Genomic DNA, 19,146 nt, shown 5'->3' on the forward strand with positions numbered 1-19,146 from the left:
ATTTAAGAATAATGATAAATTTGATCTTGCTATTTGACTGTGCTATCTACAAAAATGAACAGGAATTGTTGCAGGGAAAAGTAATTAGGTTTTTCTAAATTTAGAAGGCTAGGATTACACAGATCATTCAAATGAATAAAACTCACATTTTTAACAGTGCGTGTTGCATTAGAAATAATTGATTCTTTTGTACATGTGTTGATTGGAAATAAAATGGATTTTTGTATTACTGTAAAGATGCTAGGGAAGATTGGATTAAATTCAAATATAATCTTCACTGTAGTTGTTAGCAAGTCTAAGCTAAAGCATACTATAATTATTGTCATGCAAATGCCTTAACAATTACTGTTAGAATCCTGAATAAAAGATATATTGTACCATTTTTCAAACAGTCAATAAATTAAATTGTGAACCTCAGTATACTTGTTACCCAGACCAATTATTATGCAATTATTGTAATGGTAATGATTTGATAACTAATGTTAAAACCTAAATAGATAAATTGGTTCAATACTTTGTCAGCATGTTGCTCTGAAATTGATTGGATATTTATTAAGATTGGTAAACTGAGGGACAAAATATAATAGCTCGCTTGATAGAATTGAAGGAAAAAATGAGACAGTGTTTATTGAACAGGATTGTTTTTGTTTAAAAATGCAGTTGATGCAAGAATAATATATTTTCCTCCATTGGTTTTCTTGTAGAGACATGTTTTTTCAAAATTTGGTCATGATTCAATGTTGAGAAACTTGTGTCAGAGTCTGCAAAGGGGAGAGTGAGAGAGAAAGAAATTTTAAAAAAGCAGAAAGGAAAGGAACTGGCGAGCAGAGGAGCTCCAACTGTAGTGTCTCACCCTGCTAACATCTTATAGGGTGAGCTGGAATGCAGACTAGTCAAGCAACAAGCTGACACAGTCATACGCACAGAATCATAGCTTACAATGTCCTCGACACCACCGTCACCATCCCTGTATGTCCTGTCCCTCCGGCAGGACATGGATGTAACTGAAATGCTGGAACATGCAGGTTTATGGACTAAGGTCTGCAGAATGTGATCAATGTGATTTATTTGACATTTGTCCAGAATAATAAACTCCAGTTCAATTTGAAAAGTTATTAGCATCATCAGACTTGAACTACAAATGTCAGAAAAGTAATTATCAGAAAGTTACAGCACACATGGAGGCCACTTGGCCCATCCTGTATGTGTTGGCTGTAATAGAACTCCCCAGGCTTTAAAGCTTTTTGTACTCTCCATTGTAAGCAACAATTTCAGACTGTGAACTCTGCCCAATATGCTTTTATAATCTGTTTTTAAAATGTATTTCTTGTTTCCTTGTTTCTTTCCCAGCCCTAACTCCATTCCCCGTGGCCTTGAGGAAGTACCATTTCTGCTGTTTAATCTCTCCTGCCTTCCCCCGTGTGACATACTGTCTTTTTGTCCTTATCTCACCCCCACCTTGCTCACAACCTGTTACATTTCTGATGGTTCTCAGACTTCTGAAACATTCACTGCGCCCCCTTGGTCAATGGCGCGAGTTTTCAATTCTCTTCCTCCTCAGATAATCAGAAATCTTTCTGGTTGCAGTTTTCCCCAGATTTTATTTTGAAAAGCAGCGCATTTGTGTCAGAGTCAAGTATTTGTGAGCCTTCATCCACAATCACGAGCATTTGGATGTAATTTGTGACCCTCCCAAAGATGTGTGACGTTACTGTATTGGCCATGCTAACATGGCCTGCAGTGTGCAATTTAGGTGGGTTGGACTAGCCATGATTAATGTGGGGTTATGGGGATAGGGTGGGAGACCAGGTCATTGCAGACTCGATGGGCCGAATAGACTCTTTCTGCACCCACTGGATTCTGTGATTCTAACTAGTTGTGATTGTTGTCATGTTTTCTTCATACCAGGTTCATTCAACGCAGATACATATGATTCTGTGGGGGCTCACTCACTCCTTTCCTTAAGTTTTACATCAATTTCACACTGAATGTGAGGGTGGGAATGGATTTGTAAATATAAATACTCCAAACGAAACGCCTCACAGGTCAGGAACTGTTTCTGCTACTTTCATCACTCACAAGGAACAGGAAAATAAAGGTTCAGTCACAAATCTTACAGGAACATAGCAGTTATAATCACCAGGAAAGGCTGAACAGCTCAAAGTGCTTTTCTCAAGAAAAGAGGAGGCTCAGAGACAACCTGGAACAAGTAGAAAACTTTGTGATGGTATTTTCAGAGATTTGTGGTTGAAATCATTGGGTTGGAAGCATGTTTCATTGCCCCAGATCATCAAAGGTGCGATCTAAATGTGCATCTTTCTTTCTATCTGTCTGAGTTAACAATCAGATGGACAGGTCAATGTCTGAGTGTCTTACCAAATCCCCGATTGAATCTGCCTCCTCCCACAAACTCAGGTGCCTCACCACTCACTGGGTCACGGAGAAACTCTGCTGTTACCATGAGAGCTTTCTTTGTTGTCACCTCTCCTCATACTTCTGCCTAATCCCCACTTCCCTTCATTAAATCCCAGCTGCCTCTAGTCCACCCACATGGACAAGTTGAAGAGCATGACAGGAGAATGGATTGAAACTGAGAGTTCAATAGCCAGAATGAATGAGGAAGAAGGAAACAAATGGGTTTTTTTGGATCCCAGGGGATACAGACTCCAGGATGAGTCCTTGTGGGCATTCCCGCAGTTATTAGGAGACAGCATTCCATGTTGAGAGTTAAACCCGGGTGGCAGGAGAGGGAGCCACTGAACATTAGCAGGTTTAGTTCAAACACAGGAGGTTTGTTCAGTCAGTGACAGTGTGTTAGACATGGAGGTGAAGTGAGCAGTGAGGGGAAATGTTGCCACAAGCTGCAGATGGATAACTTTCATTGGAACAGGAGGAGGCCATTGAATCCCTCAGCTCTGCTCTGCCATTCATGATGATCATAGCTGATGTGTGACCGAACGTACAACTTTCAAACCTCTCTAATTTCATCAATTAACTCCTCTGCAACAGACAAGATGAGTATTGAAAAGCTAAACATCTGCAAATGCTGGGAAATCTGAAATAAAAACAGAAATTGCTTGAAAAATTCAGCAGATCTGGCAGCATCTGTGGAGAGTGAACCGTTCGTGTCCAGTGACCAGTCAGGTGACCAGCTGCAGCTGACCATTTTGCCTTTTCTGGAACACTCTCTGGAACAGATTCTGGTGCGAGGGGAATGAGATTGTCAATACCAGCTGAGAAAACAGGAGGACGTGTTCAATTAGAATTAAGAATTAACTTACCCCTTCCAGCGGGACACTTAACCGACACAGTCTCACTGTAGAGAGGCCATTCACCTGCCTCACATATGGGAAGGGATCAACTCAATCTTACAATCTGCTGAGGCACCAGAGATGGCACAGTGGATTTAGACCCTTCACCTGCTCCATGTGTGAGAAAGGATTCAATCAAATCTCTCACAAGCGGAGACATTGGTGCATTCCCATCGGGGAGAGGCCATTCACCTGCTCAGTGTGTGGGAAAGGATTCACTCAGTCCTCTGACCTGCTGAAACACCAGCGAGCTCACTCTGGGGAAAGGTCATCCACTTGTTCCCAATGTGGGGGGGAGATTCACTCAAGTGCAGCACCTGCTGAGACCCTAGTGAGCCCACACAGGGGAGAGGCCATTCAGATGCTCAGTGTGGGAGAAGGGATTCAGTGATTCAGCCCGCCCCCGAGACCCCAACGGGTTCACACTGGGTAGAAGCTATTCACCCCTCTGTGTGACAAGGGATTTGCTGCGTCCTTAACACGATTGAGAGCCCAGTGAGTGCTCACAGGGAAGTGGTCATCCCCCTGCTCCATGTGGACTGCAGGACTATGATTCTGATGTTACTGTCCATCAGAGTCAGGAGTGGACCTTGTACATGATGACACTGTTGGAGTATTGATGTTGTTGTTAACCACATTAACTGGGCTGGAGGTGACTGAACTTACATTGCCACTTTCTGAACCTCAGGATGTCTCTCTGGGCAGTAAGTCTCCACAAACAGCAATGTGACAAGGAGCAGGGATCATCTTTTTTGATTTAAATTGTGATGGTAGCACTGCTGCTTCACAGCACCAGGTACGAGATTAGTGTCCATCCTTGGTCAACAGCTTGTGTGGAGTTCCCACATTCTCCCCATGATAGTGTGGGTCCCCTCCAGGTGCTCTGGTTTCCTCCCACAGTCCAAGGATGTGCAGGTTAGGTGGATCAGTTGTGCTAAATTGTCCACAGTATCCAGGATTGTGCAGACTAGGTGGATCAGCCATGGGAAATGCAGTGTTACAGGGATAGAGTGTTCTTCAGATGGTCGGTGGGGTTTGATGGGCCAATGCTCTCCTTCCACACTGTATGGATTCTAGTCTATGATTGAGGATAAAGGCTACACAGCAGGGTGTCCTTGGAGAAGGAGCATGTGGTGTGTATCAATGCTCTCGGTGCCTTTTGATAGAGGTGGGCACCGCAGGGGAGAAAGTGCTTTATCTCCACTGCTGCCCACCTCCCCAGAACTCTACTTTGATTTAGTCCCTTCGCACTCTGTCACTTGTAATGGTTTGCTTGGCCCATAATGGTCTTTGTTTGGAAATATTCAATTGGCTACACAAATGGTTTACTGCTGGTGATTATATGTCCAGATTAGAGTGGTGCTGGAAAAGCACAGCAGGTCAGGCAGGATCCGAGGAGCCAGAAAATCAAAGCCCTTTTCCAGCACCACTCTAATCTAGGCTCTGGTTTCCAGCATCTTTGGTCCTCACTTTTGTACTGCTGGTGATTGTATGTTAACCAAAAGCAAAATGATGTAATGATGATTTTGTGGGTGGGAAGGTTGCTGTGATAACACTTCTGGGTCAGAGAAATAGGGAAAAAGAATGCTTCACAGCTCACAGAACGAGAACTGAAAAGCAGTTAAATCAAATCAAAGGTTCGGAGAGGGAGGGAATATTTCCCTGGAATTTGATTAGCTGGAAAGTGATGGTGTCTGGGAATAGACAGGATTTTGTTTTACAGGAGGTTGAAAGTTTTAAAACTGTTATATTCAGACAGTTTAATTTATTTTCTTTAATTTTATTTGCTGTGCAAAAAGCTTTTACAACATTTTAAAACCAAAATATACAAACCTTGCATTAAAGATAAATGTTAAATAAAATCCATCAAACCATCCCTCACTGAAAACTGTTGTGGAAGTGCAATCTCCTGGAGAATCCCTGCTCACTTCTTCCTACCCGGGCTCCATGGCTATATTCATACCTGGGAGATAGCAGCAGGAGGAGCCCATTCAGCTTTTTGATCTTGCTCCACCATTCAAAGGGAAACAGCTGACCATCCAGCTCAGTCTCCTGTTCCTGCTGTGTTCAAATCCCCTTTCATGACTTTACCACGAAGAACTATATCTAAGTCCTCCTTTAGCTTCTCTGCCTTTTGTTCCAGTGGCGTTGCGGTGTTACTGTGTGGGTGTAGGCGGGGGTAATGTGATGGTGCTGCATCCTGGAGGATGCACTCAGCGTCCCTCATCATCCTGCAGTAACATCAATTGGGTTTCAGCAACTAGAGATAGAACCCGTTTCCAGGATATGGGCATCACTGGCTCAGCCAGCATTTATTCCCCATCTCTAGTTACCCTTGAGAAGATGGTAGTGAGCTGCTTGAACCATTCACAGTCCATTTGGCACAGACAGACCGACAATGCTGGGAGGAGTGTGTTGCAGGATTTTGGCTGATTGATTCTCTATCTTTGCTTCTTCAAATGCTGGTTAACTTTATCACAATCTGCACATGATTGAGATTTCAGTCTGCAAATCTTCACCATCTAGCACTCTGTATAAAGGAATATGTACAGATTAGAAATTCAGAACAGACAATTCTAGTTTCTCGAATATGTTTTTCTCCTTTCTTCCCCCAGAGCTGTAACCCTCCAGCCCACTTACTGTCTCCCACCATTCTGACTCTGCTGCCCCTAATGTACACCCTCCCCATTCTCATGGAGTTACTGATAAACAGATTCATGCCACCACTTCCCGTCCCTGGTTAGACTCTGCACCCTTTCTGGGTTCACTTCCTTTCCCTTCAGTTGCTGCAAGTCAATAATGTAACAGCAGAATGAAACAAAAGGAAACAAAGGGAGGTGGCAGATCCTGGACAGAAGAGGAACCTTCAGTCTGGGAGAATGGGTCAGATCCTTCTTTGTTTCCCATTAGTTGATTCCCAGCATTACAATGAATTGGGGACAGAGAGTGGTCCTACATGGGTGTGGTGACACTTTGACCCCCCAACTGATCAATACTATAAGCAGATGCATTCCTCCTCTGGCCAATCACAGTGTGAAATACTTTCCGCAAAGTATACTTACCCAAAGCACATGCTCCAAAACCCGCCCACATTCTGTACATGTACAGTGCCAGGTTTCCCCACACACGTGTGGGCCCTGCCTCAGGGATTGTGGGAGTCCCCATGAAGCCACTGGAGCCCCGTCTCTGGAAACTGAATGAAAAGTATAGGCTGGAGGGCGTTGTGTATAGGATCCCCATTCAGACTATCAGAACATATGGACTGTCACTGGGTTTTACTGAAACACCTGCTTCCACAACCTGATTTTCTGATGTAAGGAATATATATTGAGCCAACCGGGGCATGGGGTGGTTAATAGGAGGAGCAGATTTTAAGCAGAGGTGGCTCAATGGTTAGCATTGTTGACTCACAGCGTCAGGGACCTGGATTTGATTCTAGCCTTCGGCGACTGTGTGGAGTTTACACGTTCTCCCAGTGTCTGTGCGGGTTTCCTCTGGGTGCTCCAGTTTCATCCCAACAGTCCAAAGATATGCAGGTTAAGTGGATTGGCTATGCTACATTGCCCAGTGTCCATGCATGTGCAGGTTAAGCCATTAACTATGGGAAATACAGGGAATGGGCGAGTCTGAATGGGACGTTCATTGTAGGGTTGGTGTGGACTCCATGGACGAATACCCTGTTTCTGCACTGTAGGGATTCTATTCTATTCTCATGAAGAAGAATGTACTTATCTCGATGTGTTGTGGATCTGTGGAATTCCCTATTCAAAATGCAGTGGATGCCAGGACAATGAGCAAATTTAGTGAAGAGATAGAGATGTTGAATTTGCAATGAGATGAAGGGTGAGAGAGAGCAGGCAGGAAAATCCAGCTGAGACCGAAGTGAGCTCAATCATCTCTGTATTAAATGGTGGAGCTGGTTCGAAGAGCTGCATTGCATCTCCTGTGCCCAGGGCTTATCTTCTTACAGTAATAACTGGAAAGCTGAATCCAAAACTCACCACCTACACCAAAGGAGGTTTTTGGAAACAGGATAGTCAGGTGGATTAGCGTTCCAAACCTAGATAGCGAGGAAGTGTGTGGGAGATATTGATTTTGCAATTTTAAACAGAGGTGAGTTAAAAATCACACAACAACAGGTTATAGTCCAACAGGTTTAATTGGATCATGATGAAGGAGCAACGCTCCGAAATCTAGCGTGTTTCCAATTAAACCTGTTGGACTATAACCTGGTGTTGTGTGATTTTTAACTTTGTACACCCAGTCCAACATCGGATTCTCCAAATCATGTAAACTGAGGGGAGACAGTGATTTATGGTTTTAGACTGTGTAGTACATTCACATCATCCAGAATACTCTGTTGTGAATATCCATCCTGTACTTTATTACAAAGCCATGATCTCTGACAATGTAAAACAAAAAACCCAAGTAACATCGCCTCACCTCGTAATCTGATAAAAGACTTGTGATAAGTATGGTTGAATTTAGAATACAGTTGGAAAGCGGGAAGATTGAATCCAATCCAGATCCTGTGCTTAGATAAAGGAGATAACAATACGATGAGGAAGAGTTGGCTAATGTAGACTGGAAACAAAGACTTTAGGGTGGGACAGTTGACAGACAGTGGAGGAATAACAAAGGCTTTTTCAAACTGCTCAGCAAAAGTATATGTCAGGGAAAAGGAAGGCATGACAGAAAAGGAGTAATCTGCCTTGGGTGGCTAAGGAAATAAGGGAGTCTATCAAATTGAAATCGAAAACATACAAATTGACAAAGACCAAGGAGAAATTAGAAGATTATAAAAAAAGCTAGATGGGATTGGGGGAGAAAAGTGATGAGTAGCTATCCTGAGGGCCAGAACAGCAGTTTACACTGCTTGAGGGGAACCTATTGTGTGGGGAACATATGGCCTCTGTAATTGTTGAAGCACTTAACTGTTACCATAGAGACAATCCTGGTCAAGTAAAAATCACAGCACACTCCAAAAGCTTGTACTTTCAAATGAACCTGTTGGACTAGATCACCTGGTGATGTGTGGTTTTTAACTTTGCCCACCCCACTCCAACACCAGTTCTTCCACATCAGAATCCTGACAGACAGCCCCACGGAAACTGAAAGCGCGCAGCTGAAGTTTTTTGTTTAAAATAAAGGTTAGCTTTAGAGGGATGGCAGTGAAGGCAGTGCAATGTTCCTCCTGCAACATGTATGAGGTGAGGGATGCCATGGACGTCCCTGCTGATTACACTTGCAGGAAGTGCACCCATCTCCAGCTCCTCCAAGACCGTGTTAGGGAACTGGAGCTGGAGTTGGATGAACTTCGGATCATTCGGGAGGCAGAGGGGGTCATAGATCGGAGTTATAGGGAAGTAATAACTCCAAAGATGGCAGATAGATGGGTGACAGTGAGGGGGACTGGGAGGAAGCAGCCAGTGCAGGGACCCCCTGTGGTCGTTCCCCTCAAGAACAAGTATACCGTTTTGGATACTTGTGGGGGGGACGACTTACCAGGGGTAAGTAACGGGGCTCAGGCCTCTGGCACGGAGCCTGTCCCCGCTACTCAGAAGGGAAGGGTGGAGAAGAGCAGAGCAATAATAATTGGGGACTCGATAGTTCGGGGCACAGATTGGCGGTTTTGTGGGAACGAGAGAGACTCACGTTTGGTATGTTGCCTCCCAGGTGCAAGGGTACGTGATGTCTCTGATCGTGTTTTCCGTGTCCTTAAGGGGGAGGGGGAGCAGCCTGAAGTCGTGGTCCATATTGGCACCAATGACATAGGTAGGAGGAGTGCTGAGGATGTTAGACAGGCTTTTAGGGAGCTAGGTTGGAAGCTCAGAGTTAGAACGAACAGAGTTGTTGTCTCTGGTTTGTTACCCGTGCCACGTGATAGAGAGTCGAGGAATAGGGAGAGAGAAGAGTTAAATGCGTGGCTACAGGGATGGTGCAGAAGGGAGGGATTTCGGTACTTGGATAACTGGGGTTCTTTCTGGGGAAGGTGGGACCTCTATAAACAGGATGGTCTGCACCTGAACCTGAGGGGCACCAGTATCCTTGGGGGGAGGTTTGCTAGTGCTCTTGGGGGGGGTTTAAACTAACTCTGCAGGGGCATGGGAACCCAGACTGTAGCTTTAGGGTGCAGGACCTGGAGTGTAGGGAGGTTAGGAATATGGCATCAATCTTAAAGGAGGGTGCCTGTAAACAGAAGAGTGGCTTGAAGTGTGTGTACTTTAATGCCAGAAGTATACGAAATAAGGTAGGTGAACTCGCAGCGTGGGTTGGTACCTGGGACTTCGATGTTGTGGCTATTACGGAGACATGGCTAGATCAGGGACAGGATTGGCTGTTGCAGGTTCCAGGGTTTAAATGTTTTAGTAGGGTCAGAGGTGGGGGCAAAAGAGGGGGGGGTGTGGCTTTGCTTGTCAAAGATAGTATTACAGCGGTGGAAAGGAAGATGGACGAAGATTTGCCATCTGAGGTAGTTTGGGTGGAGGTTAGGAATAGGAGAGGTGAGGTCACCCTGTTAGGAGTCTTTTACAGGCCTCCTAATAGTCCTAGAATCGTTGAAGAAAGGATTGTGAAGATGATTCAGGAGAAGAGCGACAGTAATAGGGTGATTGTTATGGGAGACTTTAACTTTCCTGATATTGATTGGGAAAGCTATAGCTCAAGTTCGTTAGATGGGTCAGTGTTTGTGCAATGTGTGCAGGAGAGTTTCCTGACACAATATGTAGATAAGCCTACAAGAGGTGAGGCCATACTGGATTTGGTTCTGGGTAATGAACCAGGCCAGGTATTAGAACTAGAGGTAGGTGAGCACTTTGGGGACAGTGACCACAATTCGGTGATTTTTACTCTCGTGATGGAGAGGGATAAGTGTGTACTACAGGGCAAGAGTTATAGCTGGGGGCAGGGAAATTATGATGCGTTGAGGCATGACTTAGGATGTGTGGATTGGAAAAGTAGATTCCAAGGCAAGAGCGTAATTGATATGTGGAACTTGTTCAAGGAGCGACTATTGAGTGTCCTTGATAAGTACGTACCTATCAGGCAGGGAGGAAAGGGTCGTGTGAGGGAGCCGTGGTTTAATAAGGAGTTGGAATCCCTTGTTAAACGGAAGAGGGCGGCCTTTGTAAAGATGAGGCGTGAAGGTTCAATAGGGGCAATTGAGAGTTATAAGGTAGCCCGGAAGGACCTGAAGAGAGAGCTAAGAGCAGCAAGGAGGGGACATGAAAGGTCCTTAGTTGGTAGGATTAGGGAAAACCCTAAGGCTTTCTATAGGTATGTTAGGAATAAAAGAATGACTAGGGAAGGAATAGGTCCAATCAAGGATAGTAATGGGAAGTTGCGTGTGGAGGCTGAAGAGATTGGGGAGGCGCTGAATGAATACTTTTCGTCAGTATTCACTCAGGAACAGGACATTGTTGTCAATATAAATACTGAGGCACGAATAAGTAGAATGGATGGCTTTGAGATATGTAGAGAAGAGGTGTTGGAAATTCTGGCAAGGGTGAAAATAGATAAGTCCCCTGGGCCTGATGGTATTTATCCTAGGATTCTCTGGGAAGCAAGGGAGGAGATTGCAGAGCCATTGGCCTTGATTTTTGTGTCCTCTTTGTCGACAGGAGTAGTGCCAGAGGACTGGAGGCTAGCAAACGTGGTTCCCTTGTTCAAGAAGGGGAGTAGGGATAATCCTAGTAACTATAGGCCAGTGAGTCTCACTTCTGTTGTGGGCAAAGTCTTAGAGAGAATTGTAAGGGATAGGATTTATGCACATCTGGATAAGAGTGATGTGATCAAGGATAGTCAGCATGGTTTTGTGAAGGGCAGGTCGTGCCTCACAAACCTTATTGAATTCTTTGAGAAGGTGACTAAGGAGGTAGATGAGGGGAAAGCGGTAGATGTGGTATATATGGATTTTAGTAAGGCGTTTGATAAGGTCCCCCATGGTAGGCTACTGCAGAAAATACAGAGATATGGCATTGAAGGTGAGTTGGAGGTTTGGATTAGGAATTGGCTCTCTGGAAGAAGACAGAGGGTAGTAGTTGATGGCAAAGGTTCATCTTGGAGTGCCGTCACTAGCGGTGTTCCGCAAGGATCTGTTTTGGGACCATTGCTGTTTGTCATTTTTATAAATGACCTGGAGGAAGGGTTAGAAGGTTGGGTGAGCAAGTTTGCGGATGATACGAAAGTCGGAGGAGTTGTAGACAGTGAGGAAGGATATGACAGGTTACAGCGGGATATAGAGAAGCTGCAGAGCTGGGCAGAAAGGTGGCAAATGGAGTTCAATGTAGCTAAGTGTGAAGTGATTCACTTTGGTAAGAGTAATAAAAAGATGGATTACTGGGCTAATGGTAGACTACTTGGTAGTGTGGAAGAGCAGAGGGATCTTGGTGTCCATGTACACAGATCTCTGAAAGTTGCCACCCAGGTAAATAGTGCAGTGAAGAAGGCATATGGCGTACTGGCTTTTATTGGTAGAGGAATTGAGTTCCGGAGTCCTGAGGTCATGCTGCAGTTGTATAAGACTCTGGTGCGGCCGCATCTGGAATATTGTGTGCAGTTTTGGTCGCCATACTATAGGAAGGATGTGGAGGCACTGGAACGGGTGCAGAGGAAGTTTACCAGGATGTTGCCTGGTATGGTAGGAAAATCCTATGAGGAAAGGCTGAGGCACTTGGGGTTGTTTTCATTGGAGAAAAGAAGGTTTAGGGGTGATTTGATAGAGGTGTACAAGATGATTAGGGGGTTAGATCGGGTTGACAGTGAGAACCTTTTTCCACGTATGGAGTCAGCTATTACAAGGGGGCATAGCTTTAAATTAAGGGGGGGTAGATATAGGACTGATGTTAGGGGTAGGTTCTTCACTCAGCGAGTTGTAAGTTCATGGAATGCCCTGCCAGTAGCAGTAGTGGACTCTCCCTCTTTATGGGTATTTAAGCGGGCATTGGATAGGTGTATGCAGGATAGTGGCTTAGTGTAGGTTAGGGGTGCTTTGATCGGCGCAACATCGAGGGCCGAAGGGCCTGTACTGCGCTGTAATGTTCTATGTTCTATGTTCTATGAAGTGCCTGTCAGATACCTGACTGAGCCACAGGGGCGTGGGGGAGGGGTATGTGGTTAAACCACAAAGTGCTGAGCTGAACTCGACTTTTTAACTGCCATTGCTATGGAGATGATATTGACAGACAGCATCCATTCAAAACCACAAACCACAAAGGTATAAGAATGGGAGCCATACATCGGACAGGTGGGGAGTTACCTGGTGCTGCCTGGAGGTGTTCTGCATGTACACTATCCAGGTAACTGCCATGTCTCATCAATAAAGACTCAAAGAAGACCTCTCTGAGTTCTGTGCCTGGTTATTCCTATCCAGCAGGGTTTAGGAATATGAGTACACAGCAGTGGAGGATACGAAGAACATGCCAGTAATTGATTAGGAGACTGAGGAAGGTGAGGACCAAGAAACTACCATTATCACGAGAGAGTTGGAGCTGAGCAAACTCATGGAGCTAAAGGTAGACAAGTCTCTTTGCCCTGATGGAATACATCCCAGGGTGCTACCAGAGATAGCGGGAGAAATAGTAAATATACTTGGAGTCAGAGTCCTACAGCAGAGACAGGACCTTTGGCCCAAACTGGCCCATGTCGGCCAAAATGTCCATCACGCGAACCCCAGTTCCCTGCACTTGGCCCATCTGCTTCTGACCCTTTGCTATCCATGTATTTGTCCAAATGTCTTTTACATGTTGTTAATGTACCCACCTCAACCACTTCCACTGGCAGCTCAGTCCATATACATACCACCCTCTGTGTAAAACAGGTGCCACTCAGGTTCCCTTTTCATAATTTCTCCTCTAACCTTAAACTGATGCACTCCACTTCTTGATTCCTGGGAAAAAACTGAATGGATTCACCTTACCCAAGCCTCTCATGATCTTATATACTTCCAAAAAAGTTTCCCCCTCTGTTTACTCTGCTCTAAACAAAAAAAAAAATCCTCGCTTGTCCAACTTCTCCCTATAACTCAGACCCCGAGCCCTGGCAAAAATTCTTCTAAATTTCTTCTGCACTTTTTACAGTTTAATAACTGAAACCTCCATTACATTCATCATATTTCCAGTGTTTCCCCACGGCGCTGGAACCGACGGGACAATGCTAATGGATTACAATCCATGATCGAGAATGAACTCCTTTACAACAATCCCGTTTTCATAGTGTTCCCCATGGTGCAGGTATCCTTGTGTCTTTCTGGTTGAATGGTTAATTAAAAACCTGTCCTCATACAAAACAAACCTGTAACTTAATTGTTCCTAGGAAATGTGCCATGTTTTTTCAGACTTTTAAAAACAAATGAACTCTTTCTCCACAGTCACCACACTAACATGGACTTGGCTGTGTCTCAGTATTTTTTTTCCAGTCACACTGATATTTGAAATATTCGCCCATGGACAGAATACACACCTTTCCTTCCACATGAAAAGGCCAATGATATTCAGATCGGCACGGATCAATTAACTATCAGATCTGAATATGAAGTTCAATTAGAATTTCTCATCCGCAAATCTGCCCTTTCAGTACTCTACAACAGAGAAAACAAGTCACCACCGTTAACACAGGATGGAAATTCATAACACAATTATAGTATTAAATTGTAGTTTCTTTGTTCCCCCAAAGTTTTAAATCTCAGTCTCACAATTTCACTCTTGTTAACTGAAATCCAAACCAATCTTCTCACTCTTTTCCTCCACTCCCAGTTCTCTCTCTTCTCTTTGAATTCAGCTTCCTAGCTCCTGCCTGCAGACTAAGAACCAAAAAAAGGGGTGGCACGAAGGCACTGCTGCCCCACAGCACTAGGGTCCTAGGTTCGGTTCCAGCCTTGGGTGACTGTCTGTGTGGAGTTTGCACATTCTCCCCGTGTCTGCGTGGGCTTCCTCCGCGAGTTCCGGTTTCCTTCCACAATCCAAAGTTGCACAGGTCAGGTGAATTGGCCATGCTAAATTGCCCATATTGTTAGGTGCATTAGTCAGAGGGAAATGGGTCTGGGTGGGTTACTCTTCCGACGGTCGGTGTAGACTGGTTGGGCCGAAGGGCCTGTTTCCACACTGTAGGAAATCTAATCTAATCAAATCAAATCAATGAGTCTGACTCGGAGCCTCCTGGGTGTTGGTGAATCCTCCCCGCACCTCCCAGGGTTTCCTTCTGGGTCAGACCTGCACGGATTTTTTTCCCCCAATCTGGAACCTCAGATTTATTTCCCCCACTCCGATCCTCTGATGAGAACCATCCTGCACACACTGGCCAAATCATATCTGGTTGAACTAAAATGAATCAAATTAGAACTTTAATTGCAGGCCCACCTTTGTTCCTTTCCATAACATTCCTGAATCTTCACCCGAGTTCTGATAACTTTTTGCAAAATGCTCCCCCACAGATACGCTGACCACTTGTCACAATATCAGGGCAGGGGCCATTTCCCTGGGTTCTGTTCCCAGAGGGAGGAAGCTGCCAATAACAGATTAATCCCACAGCCTCCCTCCCTGGCACTGGCCCACCCTGCACATATGCCAACAATTGCCCAGCACTGCGCCTGTGCACTGGTCTCCCCTCTTACAGCACATCTCCACATCACACAGGAGCCTAGGTGATTGACGGCAGCTGCTGCCCAATAGAGTGGTGGGAGTCGGGCTGGTGGACTGGGACAATGGGATTGTAAACAACGAATGAATGTGGAGGACACTGGGGGATGGACAGGTTCAGTGCAGCACGAAGAGGGGATCCTGGACAAACTGAGCAATGGGAGAGTCTGACAGGAGAGAAACGACAGATTGGTTCTGTTTGGAGGCTCAGGCTGGGACAGCTGGGAGACAGTATGGCCTGGTGGCTTGGGCAGGTTTTCTAATCAGTCTCTTCAAAGATGCTGTTACTCAACTCTGAACCCGATCCTCCTGGTTCAGAGGTAAGGACACTACCACCATTTCCTGGTGGGCTAGTGGAAAGAAGGGAAGATTTTCTCAATCTCACTCACATGGAAACTCCATGAGCTCCTCCCACTTACTATCTACAGTGGGATGGAGGAGATAGAGCAGGTGGGAGGGGGTTAGGGATATAGGGACTGCCTTTCTAAAGGAACTTACCTGTGTTGGTGATATTAACAAGACTCAATACACAGTCACTAACACAAAGCTGGTGTACGTGAACTTTATCCAGAATATTAACACCCATAACTGGGTGACACAGACCCCAATGTACAGAGTTAAGTCCTGGATATTAATAACGGTTTTGTATGTGAGAAATCACGTCTCATGAATTTGAGTCAATTTTTTTGAATAAGTAACAACAAAGAGGATTGATGAGGGCAAAGGAGTGGAAACGATCTACATGGACTTCAGTAAGGTTCAAAGTTTGGGAGAAGATTTGTAGCTCAGGTGCTCGTTGTTGTGGTTCTGTTCGCCGAGCTGGGAATTTGTCTTGCATGTGAAGTGTGTTGTGAGGCACAGGTCCAGTAGTTTGAGTATGCCGTCTTTGTTGATAGGTTCGACGTCCTGTTGTCTGTTACGTCTGTCTAGCAGGTTGGCTATTGTTTCTCTGGTTAGGGTTTTGTCGATAGAGGTGAACAGTGCCGTTACATCGAATGAGACCATAGTTTCTTCCTTGTCTATGTGTATATTTCTGATGATGTCCAAGAATTCCTGTGTTGATTGTATAGATTGTCTGGATCCGCTGATCAGGTGTTTCAGTTTCTGCTGTAGTTCTTTGGCCAGTTTGTGTGATGGTGTCCCTGGTAGTGATACTATGGGTCTGAGTGGGATGTCTGGTTTGTGCACTTTGGGTGGTCCATAGAATCTGGGGGTGTTGTTGGTTTCAGGTTTCATTCTTTGTAGGTCAGACCTGGTTATCTGTCCGTTTTTTTGTAGATTCCTCAGTGTGTTGTTTATCCTATTGGTGAGCTGTGGGGTGGGGTCAAACTCCTTCTTTTGGTAGGTGTTGGTATCTGCAAGTAGTTGTTGTGCTTTTTGGATGTACTCTGCTTTGTCTAGGATGACCATCATTCTGACTTTGTCTGCTGGTAGTATGATTATCGTTTCTTAGTGATTTTAGTGCTTCCCTCTCCTTGGTGTTGAGGTTATGTGTGTGTCTTTTTCTTGTTATCAGAGGTACGATACTTTGTCTCACTGTTTGTTGTGTCTCTTCTGTCAGTCCATTGTTCCTGAGTGTGCATTCTAGTGCTGCTAGGAAGTCTGCTGTCTTGGCGTCCCTGTGGTTGTAGTTGAGACCCTTGGCCAGTATTGTTCTTTCCGTGTCTGTGAGCTGTCTGTGGGAGAGGTTTTTAACCCAGGTGTGTGTTGTGGTGTCCTCTTCATTGTGTGTTAGTTTGGCCATTTTTTCTTTTAGTGCCGTTTTTTTGCGGTGTGTTGTCCTGTTCTGTCCTATGGTGACGCCCTGTTCTATGGTCTGGGTCCATTCCTGATTGGTGGTTTTTGAAATTAACGATTTTTGGCGCGCAATTTCTTGTCTGTATTTGTGTAGTCTGTTGTAAGCGTCTGTAATCATTACCTGGATCATCCTGAATCCGTTCTGTCTGGCTGTGTCCCTGGCTTGTGGATTGTTGACTGGTGGTCTGTATCTGACACATGGTGGAAGGATTCGATTCTTTCGGCCTTCATGCAGGAACCGGAGTTGTTCGTATGTGGCGCTTAGGCGGTTGGCACAGGATTCCCATTTCCTGGCTTGTCTTAGCGTCTCTCGCCCATAGGTGTTCAAAGTTTGGGAGAAGATTTGTAGCTCGGATGCTCGTTGTTGTGGTTCCATTCGCCGAGCTGGGAATTTGTCTTGCAAGACAAATTCCCAGCTCGGCGAACAGAACCACAACAACTTCAACAAGGTGCCCCATGGGAGACTGGTTAGCAAGGTTAGATCTCATGGAATACAGAGAACACTAGCCATTTGGATACAGAACTGGCTCAAAGGTAGAAGACAGAGGGTGGTGGTGGAAGGTTGCTTTTCAGATTGGAGACCTGTGACCAGTGGGGTATCACAAAGGATCGGTGCTGGATCCACTCATTTTCATAATTTATATAAATGATTTGGATGTGAATATAGAAAGTATTGTTAGTAAGATGACATCAAAATTGGAGGTGTAGTGGACAGTGTAGAGAATTATCTCAGATTACAACAGGATCTTGATCAGATGGTTGAGGACTGGCAGATGGAGTTTAATTTAGATAAATGGGAGGTGCTACATTTTGGAAAACCAAACATCAGCAGGATATATACACTTAATGGTAAGGTCCTCGGGAGTGCTGCTGAACAAAGAGACCTTGGAGTGCAGGTTCATAGCTCCTTGAAAGCAGAATCGCAGGTAGATAGGATAGTGATGAAGGTGTTTAGTATGCTTTCCTTTATTGGTCAGAGCACTGAGTATAGGAGTTGGGAGGTCATGTTGCGGCTGTACAGGACAATGGTTAGGTCACGCTTGGAATATTGCGTGCAGTTCTGGTCTCCTTCCTATCAAAAAAATATTGTGAAACTTGAAAGGGGTCAGAAAATTATTACAAGCATGTTGCCAGGGTTGGAGGATTTGAGCTATAGGGAGAGGATGAATACACCGTTTTCCCTGGAGCGTCAGAAGCTGATGGGTGACCTTATAGAGGTTTATAAAATCAGTAGGGGCATGGATAGGGTAAATACACAAGGTCTTTTCCCTGTGGTGGGGAGGAGGCACGATGGGGGGTAAGAGACAGAGGGGGGAGGGTGACCATTATTTTGTAGATCTACAACACAACCCTGTTCCTGTTTTCTCTCCATCCCCTTCAATCCCTCTGAAGGGCTCAGAACAAGTGCACAGACCCTGGAAGGTAGAGCTTCAGGGTGATCAAGTGCTGAAGGTTGCATTTGGGACATTGACCTTTATTGGTCTGTGCACTTATCAATAAATGGACCTGGGTTCAATTCCACTGTCCTGGATTCATGTTTGTGGCCACAGACACGCCTGTCTCTGACCTTGACTTCTGGATCCCCTGTCACTATAACTCTGCCATTCTCCTTCCTCCAGTTCTGTGCAGCGGAGCTATCTGTGGTGTCATGAACCTGGCTGTTGCTGATTTCCCGAGAGTCCACTCCACCTGTTCCCCCCCTTATAGAATCCTAAGCGGTGCACAATATCTGTTTGAGAAGGGGAATGATCACTGGGGAGTCCTGCACTTCCTTCCTGAGCCTTTTACTTGATCTTATGGTCACCCATTCCCTTTCTGCCTGTGTAACCCTCACCTACAGTATGGCTAACTCACTAAACGTGCTGTCCATAACATTCTCAGTATTGCTCCACAGTGAGTCCACTCTCAGCTCCAGGTCTGAAAAGCAGTTTCCCAGTAGCTGCAGATGGACACACTTCCTGCACACATAGCCGTAGCGGACACTGGAAGTGTCCCTTATTTCCCACATTGTGCAAGAGGAGCACACCACGGGTCTGAGGTCTCCTGTCACAACGTCTCTCTAGTTTCAGCTAGTTACTCCCATTAGGAGAATTTAAATGAGCTAGCAACCTTTCTTCACTTCAAACATTTCCATTATAATCAAAAGCCCCAATCTTTACTTAAGCTGACATTTTATACTTTAAAAACTGTTTAAAAAAAACTCAGCAGGTATCGCGTACAACTTGGCTGTTCCCATTGGGACCATGTGAATTTCTGAATGGCCTGAAGTAAAACTGAAGCTGAGGTTCACCTTCTCCCTGTCTCCCCTCGCTCTGTTTACACCCAACTCCAAAACACTCTCATTGAGCCAAGCAGCACCCACAGTGCAGCCCTGTCATTTTCGTTGTCTGCTTACACCTACACTG

At 45.1% G+C, this 19,146-nt stretch overlaps 1 long non-coding RNA gene across 3 annotated transcripts in view; it reads right to left on the reverse strand.

Moving 5' to 3' along the window:
- Nucleotides 1–5,136: 5,136 nt before the first annotated feature.
- The window catches only part of LOC140496204 (uncharacterized), a 54,162-nt gene continuing 40,152 nt past the window's right edge, over nucleotides 5,137–19,146 (reverse strand). For all 3 annotated transcript variants that reach the window (XR_011964216.1, XR_011964215.1, XR_011964214.1), the window contains exon 5: nucleotides 5,137–5,841. This is a non-coding gene — a long non-coding RNA (uncharacterized lncRNA). The remainder of the gene's footprint in view (nucleotides 5,842–19,146) is intronic.

Source organism: Chiloscyllium punctatum, chromosome 26 (genome assembly GCF_047496795.1).
Source record: "Chiloscyllium punctatum isolate Juve2018m chromosome 26, sChiPun1.3, whole genome shotgun sequence".
In the NCBI taxonomy this organism is placed as follows: domain Eukaryota; kingdom Metazoa; phylum Chordata; class Chondrichthyes; order Orectolobiformes; family Hemiscylliidae; genus Chiloscyllium; species Chiloscyllium punctatum.